Raw genomic sequence first — 18039 nt, 5'->3', positions numbered from 1 at the left:
GAGAAGAGGTGCCAGCAAGCACTGACAGTGAGCTCACTGAAAGACTGGCCCTTCCTTAAGTGGAAACCTCTTGACTCCCCCTGCAGACTAACGGGAGAGTCTGATGAACCCCAGGATTCTGCCCTGCTTACACACTGACCTCCCAAAGAATTCTGTTTCCAAGCCCATCTTCAAAACCCCAGCAAAAGTCAGACAGGCGCGCACAACGCTTTTATTTCCTTTATATTAATAAAAACATTTACCAATGGGCTGAAGTTTCACATTTTCTGGACTTTCTCTCCCCCAACTAATAAAGCCCAGTTTCCTGAGCTGCTTCTCTATATGACCCCTAGACTACCACTCCATAGCCACGCTCACTTTCCTCACCAGCATCTTCTAAGTGGAGAGATAATAACAGCAGTTTTTCATAGCTGATTAGAAGTCTGTCTGAGTGAGGAAATGGGCTAAAAGCCATCTGTTATGCATGAGGTAAGACAATTATGTCAGGGAGCGTAGAGTGACCTGACACTTGGTAGAAATGAGAAAGCAACCCAAGACCTCAGCTTCCAGTCTGCTGGTTGAACGCTCATCCACCGGAAGCCCAGGGGTGCATTTGAGTTGGCTCTCATCCAGCCTGTGGTTCCAGGAAATGAAGCTTCACTGTCTGTAGTGCAAACATTGGAAAGAAAACACTTCGGTGAATCCTGAAAGGAACAAAGACTTTGAAGAAAAGTTGAACGAAAGTTGAAACTCCTAACTCCTTCGTTTCAGTTGCATGGAGATTCTGCTGTACATGCATTGGCTGAGGAGCTCCCTGGGGCCTGTAAGCAGGTGTCTGAGCATCCTCTGATCATCCTCTGAGCAACTCACGTACACATCTCTAAGCTGGTGGTCCCAGGAATCTCCAGACTCTTCATTTGGGAAGGCCTGGGGGCCTGGAAGATATGAAAACAATAATGTGTTTCCAAATTCGCACTCATGGTCACATGAAATAATTCTGTATTTTCCCAGCAGAGACAAAAAAAACCCCCAAAAAACCAAAAAACCCTATACTCTTCTGACAGAGTTTTAGTTCATCGCTGCCTTCAGGATAATGTTAATGGTAAACACACTGCAAAGCACACCAGAGTTCAAGTGCTTAATGCTCATTTAAACTCTTACTAGAGTTGAGCTACTTTAATTACATTGTTAGGAAGGCAGTTGCAATGACCTGAGATGCAAAGAGCAGAGAACATAAGAGAAGGCCATGGTCCCAATCAGTAGATAGCAGAAAACTGATCCAAGTCTCAGTAGCTAATAAAGAAAGACCAATGAGTGGCAGTAAATTTGAAAATCTTCCTTTGCTGTCTATTTGTTCTTCTTCAACTGATCTTTTCTGCTTAGGTCGTCTCCCAGGAAGGCGCTGAAGAGAAGCCATGACAGAAGAATGGTTTCTGCCTAGAGAGCACACACAAAGAAATTACTGGGAAGAAAGAGGCACAATGTGGAGTTGGATCCATCAGGCTCTGGCCGCTGTTGCATCCCTGCCGTGCTGTGACTGGTGCGGTCCACTGCCTGGTGTTAACGGGATGCTGTGACTGGTGTGGTCCATTGCCTGGTGTTAACGGGATGCTATGACTGGTGCAGTCCACTGCCTGGCCTTAACAGGATGCTGTGCCTGGTGTGGTCCACTGCCTAGCGTTAACAGGATGCTATGATTGGTGTGGTCCACTGCCTGGTGTTAACAGGATGCTGTGCCTGGTGTGGTCCACTGCCTGGCATTAACAGGATACTGTGATTGGTGTGGTCCACTGCCTGGCGTTAACAGGATGCTGTGACTGGTGTGGTCCACTGCCTGGCATTAACAGGATGCTATGATTGGTGTGGTCCACTGCTTGGCGTTAACAGGATGCTGTGACTGGTGTGGTCCACTGCCTGGCCTTAACAGGATGCTGTGACTGGTGTGGTCCACTGCCTGGTGTTAACGGGATGCTGTGACTGGTGCAGTCCACTGCCTGGCCTTAACAGGATGCTGTATGGCTTTATCAACAGGGCAGTACATTCCCTCACTATCCAAAAACACAAGGTTCATGTGGCTCAGTGGTCTGTAGATGAAGTTTATCTGCTGATGTAATTTTAGTGCTTTTGTTTTTCTTTTGCTTTTTGGTAAACAACATAGTACAGCTTCTGAGGCCATGGTATCCTGAAACCTAAGAACGAAGTATAAAATATCATCAAAGTCTGTCGAAACCCTGTCTCTGAGCTTTGCTTCCTAATGGATGCCGTTATCTCTGCACCTGAGCACATCTTTCTCTGCCTTTCCCTTTGCAGCCTTTTTAAGATAGCTTGTCAGTTAAGAGCACTGGCTACTTTTCTGGAGGATCTGGTTCCATTCCCAACATCCACATGATAACCCACAACTGTCAGTAACTTGAGTTTCAGGGGATCTGACACTCTCCTCTGGAATCCTTCGGCATTGGGCACAAAAGTGGTACACAGACATACATGCAGACCAAAAACATATAGTAACAAAAGAAAAAGAAAAAAAATTGTTTCTCTCTTTTTAATTTCCACCCTGAGTTTGTGGCTCTTTTTCCCACCCAGCCCCCACTTTTTCCCTATTCATTGATTCAAACTTGGACTGAATGCCAACCACTGTATATTGTCTCTAAAAGTTTAAAGTTCCCCCTTTTCCCAAATCTGAATCAAGTAGCCTTTTCCCATGAGCACTTGCATGAAATGGACCTTATTCTCTCGGTGTTGGTGCCCCCACCCCGACTGAGAAGGGTTTTTCTAAGGACATCCATCATACCTAGGTCACATCAGCTGAGACAGAGCGCCATCCCCTTCCAGTGTGGGAGGAGCAAGCTGTAGAGCAGGCCCTCTCTTGTGTAAAAGAGAAACGAGACAATAACTTCAGTCAAAATGAAACATTTAACTAAGTTGTTCAAACAGAAAATGTATGGCTTGCGTACATGCATGCGTGCTTAGATGTGTGTAGATGTACACTAGACTGGAAGTTGCCAAGCAGGCTAGGCTGGCTGGCAGTAAGCGCTGGCAATCCACCTGTCTCTTCATTCCTACTTCCAGGGTTAGAGATTACAGGCATGTACCACTGCACCAGGCTTTCCTTTTCTTTTCTAATGGTGTTTTGGGAGTTGAGCTCAGGTCCTTGTGTTTGCAAGGCCATCACTATACCCAGATCTCTCCCCAATCCACGTGACTCTCAAAGGATAAGACAGAGCTGAAAACAAAACTACTTGGTCAAAACAATGAATTCCCCTCCAATCTACAATTCATTAAAGCCCTAAAATAATTCAGACCTGTAGCTCGGTTGCTCTGATTTACTTCTTGTCTACAACAGTCAGAACACAGGCCTCCTAGAGCCTTAGGCTCCAGTAACTTCTAGGATCCTAAACATGAAGAAAACTTGCAAACCAACATCAGGTCACCTGCATGCCAGTATCAAACATGAATTTTCTTAGAAAATAAATGGTAGAAATAGTTTTCCCCCTGGAATGCAGCATCATGCTTTCTAAGAATCTCTCAATTGCCTGCGGTTACTGGAAGTCTCCTGTTTCAAGCCAATAACTGTAGCATTGGTAGGAAACTCAGAAGACATGAGAACAGACAGGATCCATTATTAATGAAAGTGCTGCTGCCATCCAAGGAAACCAAGCCCTTAGCGCTTTGCCCGCTTCATCTGAGCATCAGTGCATCCACATCCCCTGATGTTCATGGCTGCCTTTGCGGGCTCACCAGGGAGAAGAAAGCTGGTTAGCGGACGCTCTGTGGTCTTAATCAAGCTGCCCTTTCCTTTGGTACAGCTTTTCCGGGTCCTACTGCAGTGCACATTGAGATGTTTTCTGCTTTTACTCCCGTTACAGAAACAGATTCAGATGATTCGTTTTTAAAACATCATTTATCTGAGACAATGATGTATTTTCACAGATTTTTAAGAATTTTAATATGAATAGACTTCACTAACAATAGTATTGTTCCCACTCCACCCCGTTTTTCCTCTTCCCCTTGTTCTTTTTCAACTGAAAACCCATTATCAGTTTTCTAGGGCTGTTAAAACAAAGTATCAGAGATGCGGGGTATAAAGGCCAGACATCTTTTTGTCAGGGCTGGGGCTGGAAGTGTGATGTCAGCACATCAAGATGTCCTCAGGGTTGGTTCCCTGAGTGAAGGGAGCTCTCAGCATCTCTCCCTGACCATCTTCTTGTGTCTTCACAAGGTCTTTCTGTTGTACACGTCAGTGTTCAAACCTCTTCTTAAATGGACATTGCTCTTATAGATCATGCTGTGCCACATGGTCCCATTTTTAATGTAATTTTTTAATCTGAGAATATCACAACATGTGCTCCAACCTACTCTGTTCCCAGTCTCTCCCCATGCTCCTCTCACCTGTGCCATCTCCCAACAAAAGAAAATTAAAAATATGAATTAAAAACAACAAAAAAGCAAAAACCGCACTTCACTCCTGTGTTTCCTGCTTCTCCATGGCCTCTTCATTCATCTTAGTGGCCTTGAGAGCTGTGGTGTGTGACTCAGCTTTCCTTACAAATGTTCATTGCAATGAGCTGTTGGTCTGGTTCAAGGCCTCTGACCCCTGGGACACAGTCAACACTGGACCTCCACCCAAACTCCTCTCGGCTGTCCTACTGTTGCCCAAGTCATGGAGATCTTGAGGCTATAGTTCCGCAGGATCAGTCCCTTCATGTGCCCCAGCAGGCCATAGATGGGGTAGATGTTGGCGTGTGCCAACTCAAAGCCCTGGATGTGGGTCTGTGTGATAGGTGAGGGCTACTCTGACTGCTGCATCAGGCGAGGGGCAGAACCAGCTCTCCCATCCACAGAGCTCAACATAGACGCCAGCTGTGGCAGGACCATGTGTTAGGATTCAGGCATTATGCTGGCCCCCGTCACCTAGCAAGATGTTGACAGAGCAGAGGACAAGGCTAAGTTTAGGAAAAAAGGTTTTCTTAGGTCCTGTTAAATGAGGGAAGAGGGTGTCAAGACCAGAGAAAGGTGGGGGGGGGGGGCTTTGGCTGTTGATTGACAGCACTTATCTGAAGTACATCTGATCTGTTCAAGTGAATCCAAGTCGACTTCCTGAAGCTTACAAGAATTCCTTGAGTTTGTGAAAACATAAGTTTTAGACACATTAGAAACAGCAGTATACCCATGACAGAAAACTGTGGCAGATGTTTCTGCACTATGAAAAGTATCTTTGAGATCTACAGCTAAGAAACCACCAACAGAAATTTGAAATCTTAATCTTGTGGCTGTGATGATGGTGGTATAGTATGGTGTTTAGTGCTCCATCAGAGGTGGATTGATAGCTTATTAAAACTTTATTTATTAATGTTAAGACTATGGACCTCTGGATTCCTAAAATAACAGTAGCATAAAGAGAGAGAAATCTGGAACGTGTTTCATTTTTCAAACGTCTCAAATCACTTGCCTTTGTTATCACTTAAGTTTTTTATCCTCAGACCTTCATAACTTGCATTTACACACCTTAAGTCACTTCTTGCACCCTGCAACATTCTTAGACCATGAAGTTAGATATGACTATTGGCAGCAGCTCGGGCCCAGACATCACTGTGGCCTTGGTGGCAGTGCAGGCCACCCCAGCAGCATGGCCCTCAGACCTCAGACCTCATCATGGTCTCTGGTGGCTGCATAGCTTCATTTAACATAACAGAGCTAACATAAATGCCCCCTCTCCAAGGGCAGTCAGCTTTGGGGCTGTGGAGGATTATGACTGCAACATTAATTTGGAAGGTGAGGCGGGATTCAGGTTTAACCACAATGATGAGGAGTGATTTCCAAGGAGTCCATAGAACATGTGGTCCGAACATGACAGCTGAAGAGCTGATGGATTCGGACCTCAGCTTTACCACCAGCTGTCTGTGTGACCTCAAGTGAGTATCTTAAGCTCTACTCTTTATTTCCCCACATGTAAGTGGGTAGCAATGACACCCATCACAGGAGACTCCATTACAATTATTGAATACATGTTTTCCAAACAGAAAAGCTGTGATGTCATGTTTTCCCCTTAAAACGATTAGGTAATACTTACAAACTTTCCTATGGAAGAGAGTATGGCAATATACTGCAGAGATGGGGAAAGCTTTTGGAGCTCACAGTGAGGCGAGCTGAAGTGACTATCTTGGAAGTTTCTGTTAGTTACAGGTTTCATTCATATTTTGAACTTAAAAGGCCTTTTGCTTCGGGGCATGAAATGGCCAGTGATCCACACGTAGCTGATTCTAAGCCAGCTTGGATTCTGCCACTTTTATAGCTCATCCTAATATGTTCTCTTCCCTCTGAATCACATACAGCTTTCCACTGTGTTCCTCTTGAACAGACTGGAGACACACACTTCCAAAAACCCAGATGCCTGTCTTCATATGGAAATCCAAGTCTTCATTCTAGGCCACTCTCCTTTATTACATGCTAGTACATAGCGTTCTGGAGGAAAATGTGATAGTCACATGAGCATTCCTCTAGACAGGCATGGGCTCTAGCTGTTACAGAATGTTCAATGTCTTCCACAGGCTCATGTGCAGGACGCTACTTCCCATCTTATTTGGAGCATCTGTGGACCCTTTCAGGAGCAGGCCACTGGAGTGGTGGGCATTGGGGATTCATAGTTTGCTTGCAGTTCCAGGCCAACCTCTCTGATTTCTTGTCTGAAGAAACGTGAAGAAGTTATGCTACAAGCTTCCAGTGCCATGGGCCAAGCCAGTCCCAGCCACTATTCCTGCCCTGCCATAATGGACTGCACCCTAAACCATGAGTCAAAATACAGTTTTCATTCATTAAGTTGTTTCTGTCTGGCATTCTGTCACAGCAATGAAAATGATAATATGCCAGTTCTCAGTGATCTGTTCCACAGAATCTTTCTTCTTATCCCTGGTCCATATCAGCCTCCACTATCCTCAGCAGGTATTCCAGTTTCTACCCCTGCGCATGAGTCCTGTAAAATTTTGAGCCTATTCCTTTGCCCACTGCAGCCTCCTCCTTTTATGTCTGCCCACATCAACACTATTGTTCTTCCCTGGGAACACAGTGGTTCTAGGAACAGCAAGCTGCTTAATCAGCTAACCCACACCATGATGAATTTACCTTGTGACCTTTGACACAGGAAATACTATCTCTTTTCTCGGGGCCTCTGCCTTTGATTTAGTCTTACATTTAAGGTTTGACTCAAATATCATGGCCCACTTCTTCAAAACAGTGTTATCATTTGAAATGCATGTATTTCCAAAATTTATATGGAAGCTTAATCTCCAGGGTTGCAGTGTCAAAAGGCTGGGCCTCAGGGCAAGAGACTAAGCACGAGGGCTCTGACCTTATGAGTGTGATTAATGGATATATAAGAGAATTCTCAGAATGCTTCCAGGCCAATATCTGCTGCTCCTCTTCCATGTGAGGCCATAGGAAGATGGTGCAACCTCATCCAGAAAGCAAATCCCCTAGCGCCTTGATCTTGGCCTTTCTAGCATCAGAACTGTAGGGAATAAATTACAGGGTCTGCAATCCTTTATTATAGCATCAAGAAAAATTATACTGCACACCGGTCTCACCTAGGCTGGCCTGGGCTCCCCTTCCTGCTCCCGTCTCAGTCACTATTCTATTGCTGGGAAAAGACACCATGGCCAAGAAAACTCTGTAAAAGAAAGCATTTACCTGGGGACTTCCTTACAGTTTCAGAGGGTCAGTCATCATTTTCATCATGGTGGGGAGCACACATGGTGGGGAGCACACATGGTGGGGAGCACCATGATGGGGAGCACCATGATGGGGAGCACACATGGTGGGGAGCACCATGGTGGGGAGCACCATGGTGGGGAGCACACATGGTGGGGAGCACACATGGCACTGGGCAGTAGCTGAGAGTTCTACATCCTGATCCACAGGCAGAGAAAGAGAGACTCTAGGCTTGGCATGGGCTTTTGAAACCTCAAAGCCCATCCCCAGTTGACACACCTCAACCAGGCCACACCTCTTAATTCTTATAATCTTTTCAAATAGTGCCACCCCCAGTTGACACACCTCAACCAGGCCACACCTCTTAATTCTTATAATCTTTTCAAATAGTGCCACTTCCTGATAATTAAGCATTCAAATATATGAGCCAGTGGGAACCATTCTTATTCAAACAACCACATTCCACTCCCTGCCCCCATAGACTTGCAACCTTGTCATAATGTAAAAATGGATTCAGTCTAACTTCAAAGTTCCCTTGTCCTATAACAGTCTCAACACTATTTAAGTCCAAAGTTCAAAGTCTCTTCTGAGACTCATGGCAATCTCTTAACTATAATCTGTAAAATCAAAATCAAAAAGCAGATCTCATACTTCCAACATATAATGGCATAGACTATACATTACTATTCAAATTGGAAGGGAAGGAGCATGGTGAGGAAATACCGGACCAAAGCAAAACCTAAAACCAGCAGGGAAAGCTCCAAAGTCTGCATCTCCATGTCTGATATCAAAGACTTCTCAGATCTCTAGTTCCTTTCAGATTTGTTGACTGTAACACACTTCCCTCTCTTAGTCTGGTTCCACACCTCATTAGCTGTTCTCCTTGGCAGGTATCTCATGACTCCCCGACACTTGGAGTCTCCAATATAATCCAACCTTCATCTTCATAGCTTTACACAATGGCCTGTCTTGACCTCCATACAGGAAAATCCCAACATAGGCCTGGCTTCGGGGCTTTCCTTAGCCACAGAGGGAGAATCTACATCCTCTTTCTTGAAATCTTGACTCTAAAGCCAGAACTACAAGGTCAAAGCTGCCAAGTTCTGCTCCTTGATGGGAGTGGATCTTGGCCCTGTCCTTTAATTACATCTGCATCAGCTTTTTGTTTTCCATGGTTTCCTTCACTGTAGTTCCTTTCCACAAACTGGAAGCTTATTTGGGTGGGGTCTTTCCCTTAGGTCACCATTCCCTTTACTTCATTTATCAGGCTTTTCTTTAAACTTTTTATCTCCTTGAGCACTGGACTTAGATACAGTATACTTCCTGGGGCTCCTTTTCTCCTCACATTGTACATTTTTCATCTTTTTCTTTCTCAGTTTGCTCCTTTATAGATCTGCATAAAAGTAATTGTTAATAACCACTTGACAGAGTCAATACTGCGCCATCTTGAAATCTCCTCTGCCAATTCCCTTAACCCAAACCTCCTCAATTTAATCCCAGGCAGTCTGTTTTTGACAAGAGCAGAAAGGAGCCACATCCTTCTTCAAAATATCACAACAACATTTTCTAGGCCACTTTCTAATATTCTTCCCCTCTGAAGCCTCTTGAGCCAGACCGTTGTAATCTACATCACTCTCAGTACCACTGTCTTCCATGCTCCTTCTAAGATGGCTCAGGAAGCCACTATTAAAGTGTTCAACCACATGAAACACCATAACCAACAGCAACTTAAGGATGAAAGGGTTTATTTAGATTATACCTCTACATCATCAAAGATATTCATTATCAAAGAAATTCAGGACAGTAACTGAAACTGGAAAGGTACCTGGAGGTAGGAGGTGATATAGAAGCTCTGGAGGAGTACTACTTCCCAGCCTGCTTCTCATGGCTTGCTCAGCCTCTTTTCTTATAGAACCCAGGATTACGAGATCAGGGGGTACCTCCCACAATGGGGTGGGCCTTCCCACATCAATCACTAATTAAGAAAATGTTCTACAGGCTTGCCTATAGCTCAGTTTTCTAGAGTTTCCTCAACTGAGGGTCCCTCCTTTCTGATGACTCTATCTTGTGTCAAGTTGACATAATACTATCCAGCACAATATCTAAAGCTGTTTTATATAAATATGCCTTTACCTGTAGAAGTATTCATTCTTCCAGAAGACCAAGTTCCTTGTAGCCAGATACTCTGCTTGTATACTGCTGGTCTGACTAGTACAGTAGATGCTAACACAGTAGATGCCCTGAGAGTATTGTTTTTTCTTCCATTTAGGCGCTGATCTCCTAAAGGACAGGATCAATGGCTTAATCAATTTTTCATCCTGTGTATATCAGAGTTTTAAGACTTTTCTTTGTGGATTTAAATAGAAACGGATTTTGCTGAAAGTGATAGAGTAGCTCCCTGAGTCAGTGGGAGGGTAGACAACTAGACTAGAGAATAGGTGTGGCAAAGGGATACTAAATGCAGAGGGCCACTGTCTGTCCCATTGGCACTGTTTGCAAGGATGTGAGAGGACTGTTTCTGCCATGTTTCCACCGGGTGGATTGCCCATCCTCTGTGAATGAGTCAGACAACTAACTGTGTGTGCACCCGACAGGCTGAGCCCTGAAGAGCCAACATAAGCTCAAGGGACTCTTGAGCTAGTGAGTAGGTGATGTTTGCAACCTGGTCAGGAAGGCTGGCAAATGTCTTCAAACCATGGCACTGCATCACATCACGGGACTTAGAAAAACCATTGTAGTTCTCTTGAGCCTACCACATCCCAGTAACATGGACGTAAAGGCAGATTAAAAATTAATGTGTGGCTGGAGAGATGGCTCAGTGGTTAAGAGCACTGGCTGCTCTTCCAGAGGTCCTGAGTTCAATTCTCCCAGCAACTAGATGGTGGTTTACAACCATCTGTAATGAGATCTGGTGCCTTCTTCTGGCGTGTGGGCACACATGGAGGCAGAATATTGTATACATAATAAATAAATAAAAACTAATGTGTGAGATGTACAGTGGTGGTGCAGACCTTCAGTCCCAGCACTCGGGAGGCAGAGGCAGGAACATCTGAATTTGAGGCCAGCCTGGTCAACAGAGAAAGTTCCAGGAGAGCCAAGGCTACACAATGAATCTCCACCCACCCACACACCAACCAGTGTGAAGCTGGAATGTAGCTCAGTATTAGAACACTGTATGGACAAGGCCCTAGGTTCAGTTCTCAGAGCTGCAAAACAAAAGGATAACCTTGAAGTTTACCAAGGGCAACCTTGACCTGCACTGTAGTTTTCTGTTCAGGTAGAACAGAAGAGGAAGGGAGAAATAGCTGAAAAGACCACAAGCTATGTATGTAGTATGTCACATACTATGCAGGAATATCAGATTTGTCCCCAAGCATATACAATTCTCCGTAGAAAGTAATGTTCAGCAGGCAGAGACCCATTATTTCTGCACTGCCTAGTGCATAGTAAGCAGTATACAGTATGTGCTGTTTCTTGATGAGCAGAAGCCATGGAATTAGAGAACACAGCTCCATTTGGTGGCCAGTCCCACCCACACATTTGTGTGGGTGCTAAAGTGCCTATTGCTTATGGAGATTCTGGCTTTTGTTTTGTTGTTTGCTACTGACGGGCAAAATCTCTCTGAGGACCTCGTGTCTGTGAAGCGTGACTCCCTGCTCAGCCCCTCCTGAAGTGTCACATTATTAAATGCTGATTCTCCAGAACAGGCCTAACATTTGATTCAGGGAACCTGAGCTCTGCTGCAGCCTCCATATGTGGGCTACCCATCCCCCCATTTTCAGGAGAAGCAATTTTTCCAAAATTATCAAATGGCACACCTCTTCTGTAGGTGTTCAAATGAGGCCGTTATTGGAAGAAATACTTTCAGTATAAGACCTGAATGCCAAGAGATCTTCCACTGTGCATTTGCAGCCATCCAGGTTCCTTTACCGGGGACTTCATGCCCCCTAGTGGTGGATGGATTGGCCTAGCTTCTGATTCCAAGGCTGCCCATCCATCAGCTTCTGAGAACAATTTTTTGTGCAAGGTCAGGAAACAAAAGCCCCTTCAGGACAGTGGTCCGAAGGACAATTGTGAAACCTGAGGGAAACGTCCTCTATGGAAAAGACTGGGTGCATTTGAAGAAAAATTAAGCGAAGTCTTTTGCAGAGCTGTTTCCCAGGGCTACTAAATTCTCCATGTGCACATAGCTGGGGTCCTCGGGCCTCCTACTCCATGAACGAGGCTGCACAGCATTCCAGGCACAGCTGCTCTGCAGTCTCCATGCACTATGTCTTAGATGTGGGCCCGAGTCTAGGCAGAAAATGACTTCTCTGCTTTGGACCGCATGAGTGGCTGCCAGGGTCTGCATGCAGTGCACATGAGAAGCACCCTCAGCCTGGCACCTAGCCTGGCCACCAGAAGGCTGTGACCCCATTCTTTCTTCTGAAAGTGAATGACTACTGAATGAGAAAGGGGTAAGAATCCTTATGTCCTTGGCCGTTCTATCACGCTCTGCCTTGGAGGGTGACTTCTTTGGGAGGTGTCGTGGAGTAGTTCACATCTACAACAGGACCTTGCCTTTGGAACCACACAATTCTCGCTCCAGCATAATGAATTTGTTGGCTTGTGACCTTGAAATATGAACATCATCTTGGGTTTTGTGTTCATCTATGAAGCATGTTTAGTAACACTTTTCTAACATAATTCTTTGTAAGTTATTTACCTATATAGTGTCTATATAATGTCTATTTTGTATATATAAAGATGTGTGTCCATAAACATATATGTGTGGTGCCTAATATGATGACAAAGGTGCAGAGGTCACAGGGGTCATCTCCTCCTCACGCTGTCTATCTTCACCCTCCCATACTCTCCTCAGGTCTCACCTTGCCATGGAATATGATTATTCTCATGTGAGACAGCTGGTCTCAGGGTCTACTTGATACAAATTAGAATCACCTGAGTAGGGAGCTTCAGTTGAGGGATGTTTTTAAAATAGAAGTTCATTGTCCCCAAAGACATCACAAGTCATACTTACAATCCAGGGTTCTGTTTCTGGAGCTGGGCCACTCAGGTCTTACTCATCAACCTGCCTCGCCGTCCCATTTTCACACACAGAGACGGCATCTGGAAACCTTCTGCTATCCTTCTTTTTAACTGTACTGGCTTGTTGAATTAAAGCCACTGAATCAGAAACAAGTTCACTATCATTATTTTGAGAATTAATTCATCCTTCTGGATTTGAGAGACAGACCAAGCAATACCTGTCCTCATTCGAGCCCTGTGGGTCAAAGAAATTTTGGATTTCAACCAAGGGCTCATTCTCCTTAATGCTGACACAATGTGAGCACACACAGACCTCATCTTGTAACAGAAGCCAGGGAAATGCCCTTGATGGCTCCAAACACGACTGCAGATAGTTCAGACAGTAGCCAGTCCTTCATTGTCTTTCCAAGGAGACTCAGCTTTACATAGGTGGGACTGAAGTCCCTCTAAAGGGGCCCTCTGGGGCCCTTCCCAGTGACTGTGCGCCCTTCAGAGTCATGCTGACATCTTTGGGAAGGCTGGCAGTCTGATTGCTGAGAAGGCTCTCCATTTTTGAAGTAGTTGCAGCAAAGAGTGAGAAATTCTTTTAATTGCCTTAAGTGATGCGGGATAACCTACCACACATGTGAGCAGTACGCAGTATCGGGGCAGCCCAGATTAAAAAACAAGAGGCGTGGCCAAAGGAAGGTTACTCACCTTTTGTACATTTGGTCTTCCCTCTTGCCACTGAGTTCCTTGTCCCTCTTGCTGCTGATTTCTTAGCTGATTCCAGCCCAGTGTTTCCAGGTTTCTATTGGTGACTAGGACCAACAGCTCTCTAGGAACAGCCATCCCCACCACACTCACACACACACACACACACACACACACACACACACACACCATTTTCAGTACCAGATTTAATTTGGACCTGGACTGAACAAGTGTTGAGTGGGTTTTCAGCCTCTTCAGTGTTCCGGGGTGAGACTGTCATTGTAGGGCTGCTCTGATGGCCGAGGCTCCCAGAATCAAGGACGGAGCAGCTACTTGAGATTCTCAACCTCTCAAGCGTGATTCAGCTGTTCTTACTATTTTGAAGTAAGCTGGTTTAATAAACTGTTTTAATATTTCTTTTCTATTGGTTCTGTACTCTAAAGGACCCTGACCACCACAGGTGTCAAAAAATAAGACTCCGACAATCCCATCTTCATGCATTGACCTTGCATTAGGGAGGAGCCAACAACCAGACCTAGCTCAGCTGCTAAGTTTCCCAGGTTTGGGTTTTTATTATGCAGGACTGTGCTTGCTTTCTCACTTTAGTTTTTCAAGGCGGGGGTTTCTCTGTGTAGCTGCCGGCTGTCCTAGAACTCACTTTGTACAACTTGAACTCAGAAAGATCCCCACCTACCTCTGCTTTGGGAGTTCTGGAATTAAAGGCACGTGCTATCACACCCGCCCCCGCCCCCCTCCCTCCCCCCCCCCCCCCCCCCCCGCTTTGTTTTTAAATGGCATGGAAGACCTGATACTTGGGTTCCTTCTGTACCTTGGTGCACCTTCTCAACCTTCTCATTTTTCTGTAGTGAACAACACTTAACACACAGAGATTCTTACCTGACCCAGAGAAACACTGACTTAAAAAATTGTAGTACATACATAAATATAGTAAGGCAGAGTCTGGCAGCCCTGGTGAAGCTCTCTGCCTGCTAAACCACTATGGTCCTGCCCAGGTGTTTCCTTCACCTGCTGAGCCCAGAGCTGAGCATTCTCTTTACTTTCCCAAGTACACCAAGGTATTCCAGTTAACTTTTGGTTGCGGACAAAGCTGTTCTAAAACAGCTTTTAGATTTTTTTTTTTTAAGAGCAGGCATTTCTTGAGTTGATTTTGTGTTAAGACAACAAAACAGTCTACTCACCTCTCAGGTCTAGTGATGAGAGAAGGTTAAACAGGCACCTCTCAAGCTTATCCCTCTGTGATGGCCTGCACCCTGTTTGCCCAGGAGCTTTGCTCAAGTCTCATGGAGACAACCTACCACATATAGAAAACACTGGAGAGAAAGAGTGGGAAAAGAGAAAAGGAAAATGGGAAATTCTGTAACCCCCTGAAACAGGCCTGGACTTGTCCAAGTATGCCCGAATATGGAAAACAAAAATTAAAAAGGTATTAATGTAGCTGCTGCTTGTTTGACCATTTGCATTAGAATTGACACAGTTGTTCTAACCTTCCTAATGTTGTCACCCTTTAGACAGTTCCTCGTTTTGTGGTGACCCCCAACCATAAAAGTATTTTCGTTACTACTTTATAACTGTAATTTTCTAGTTATGATTGTAATATCTGATATACAAGATATCTAATATGCAACTCCTGTGAAAGGGTCCTTCAACCCCAAAGGGATCACGGCACACAGGTTAAGAGCTATTGAATTAGACCAACATTTTAAGAATTGTTGGCTACAAGGTCTGAGTGGACAATGAAATCTAGTTTGTTATATTGTCCTCAGGCAGAGTGGAGGCGCATAGGGCAGGTAACAGATGGACTCCTGGCCCAGGCTTACCTCTCAGTGGATTTAGAAATCATGTCAATAATCTCTGAGATATCTATCTATCTATCTATCTATCTATCTATCATCTATCTCTGAAATGGATGATATTTGGAGGATGGTAATACAGCTGTATAACAAAATTACTTTAACTGTGGCCAACACGTATATAGTAGGGAACACTCCTCAAGCTGCCCCCAGACACCTCTGAGGCAAGACTATAACATCTCAAGGTAAGCGACAGAAGTTACTTCCACACTTAAAGACTTAAAGGAAGCAAAGAGGTGACCCCTTTCATATCTTCATTAGTGCATCTTTTGGTTGTTTGTTTTTCAAGACAGAGGGTTCTCTGTGTAGCCCTGGCTGTGCTGAAACTCACTCTGTAGACCAGATTGGCCCGAATTCAGAGATCTACTTACCTCTGCTTCCCAAGTGCTGGGATTAAATGCATGCTCCCCCAGGGCCTGACTTCATTAGTGTATCCTACAAAGACTGGACAGATCCTGCTCTGCCCATATTCAACTCAGTGCCAATGGCAGTTGCTTTGTCAGACCCGCTAGGAGCTTCAGCTCCTACATAGCAGTAGATCTGGAGGGAGCAATTGGTCTTCTTCTATTGTTTATTTTAGCCTCTCCACACCCTTGAATAGAACTGGTAACATAGAAAACAAATCAGTAAGTTATGGTATGGTAAGTGATTTTAAAAATGTCATGGATTAGAGGACTGGCCAGATGGAGATAATTTACAATTTCCAATGGGTTAGCATAGGCTTCACTGGGAGAGTCTTATTTTGCTTTTTGTTGGTGCAGATCAATCTCAATGGGTGATAAACAAGGGAAGGGCAGGGAACAGGGATGGAACAGCCAGTACTAGATTCTGTGGCTGGATCCCATTCAGACATGAGAAGAGCAGCACGGATATATGGTACCCAAGGCCAACTCATGAGCCTTAGAGATCATTATGAGGAAGACTGTCTTTGAATGAGCATGGGGTGTGATGTATGCGGTGTGAAGTACGAAGTAAGATGGTCCCACTAGGGAGGAGCACATTCAGTTCTTTGTTGTGAGGATAGCTTGAAGGGGGGTTGAACTGGTGTGTTAACAGGAAATGTGAGATGTGTCAGCATTCTAGATACACACCAAACACATAGTCCATAGGCTTTGCTAGTAGACAAGATGTGAGGCACAAAAGGAAGTAAATTTTCAAGGGTCATTGATGATTTGGTCTAAACAACTGGACTGTCGTCGCTCTCTAATTTTCTGAGGTAGATGAACCTAGGAAAGGACCAAGTTCAGGGGGCTATAGCTAATCTCTGTAATTCAGAATATGAAGTACGTTGAGGTTGCAATATCCTTTCGATACTCAAATAGAAACACGAACTACAAGGTAGATAAGAGTAAAGAGCTCAAGTAGGGATCACTGGGTGACAGATGGGTACACAGAGCCCTAAGATTCAAGTACCAAGGGAATGGGCCAGGATATAAAAGAGCCCTGGGATATTCAGTCATTAAACATCCAAGACAAACTATATGCTGTCAAAATTATTAAATGAGTTAAAAATACTTTCAATATGCTAAAAGCTAGCACATAGTAAACAATAGTTTTCATCTTTTATTTATAGTCACTATTTAAATGAAGAAATGAAAAGTGAATAAAGTATGTTTATTTAAAAAATAAAAAAACTTAAATGTTGGAGCATTTTCCTCATTTATAAAATAATAGTACTGGCTATTGTAAAGACCAAATGAAGTCATATAATAAAACTTATGGTGAAAACTTATTAGCTGGAAAATTAACATTTAATACAAATCTGGAAAAATTTTGGCTCAAAGTTTTTTTTAAGTCAATGACTGATTATTTCAGAAGAGAAATAATATATATATATTATTACACATGTTATACATGATATACACATGTGCAACTACAGTGAACACAAGTTTATGGTTCTGATGCCTTCCTGAAGAAGTAAGATGCTGGGTAACAAGTGCTGGGCCGTCTTTCAGGCAGTCTCGACTAACAGATAAGTGTATTTCAGATGCTACTAAGGTCTAGCTATACAGGAATGGCCTCTCCAGGGACCTGCTATCTCTCTCCCTCACTTACACTGAGCTCCTTTGAAGGTGGCAAAGCAAGTCTCAGATATGCCAGGTCCCTCAGCTGTTCTAGAGGATGAGTTTCACACACACACACACACACACGGTGAGGGTGATGTGGGATGCCTCTTTGTATGATGTGAATACCACTGGTTAATAAAGAAGCCGTTTTGGACCTGTGACTGGATAGAGCAGAACTAGGTGGGGAAAGCTAGACTGAATGTTGGGAGAAAGAGGGCGGAGTTTAGCAGAAGCCATGGAGCCACTGCTGGAGACAGTGAAGTTTTGCTGGTAGACCACGACCTAGTGGTTATGCACAGATTAATGGAGATGGGTTAAATTAATATGTAAGAGTTAGCCAATGAGAAGCTAGAGCTAATGGGCCAAGCGGTGATTTAAATAATATAGTTTCTGTGTGATTATTTCGGGGCTGAGCAATCAGGAAACAAACAAGCAGCCCTCCTACTACAAGAGGATTGAGGATTTCTCTTCATAGCCCAGGATTCTGTCTATTCACACATCTTAGGCTGGCCTAAAGCTCACAAATCTCTTGCCTCCACATCCTGAGTTCTAGAATTATAGGAACATAGCCATGATGCGTGGATTGATTCTTCACCTTTAAAAATAGTTTTCTAACAATGATAAAATACATAATTAAAAATACTTTTGGTATGAAATTATTATGCACTCTACTTCTGTATAATTCTAAGGATTAAAGC

Source organism: Microtus oregoni, unplaced genomic scaffold (genome assembly GCF_018167655.1).
Source record: "Microtus oregoni isolate MIOR12 unplaced genomic scaffold, Mior012 000006F_ref0000085, whole genome shotgun sequence".
NCBI classification, from domain to species: domain Eukaryota; kingdom Metazoa; phylum Chordata; class Mammalia; order Rodentia; family Cricetidae; genus Microtus; species Microtus oregoni.
This window is presented reverse-complemented; position numbering follows the sequence as displayed.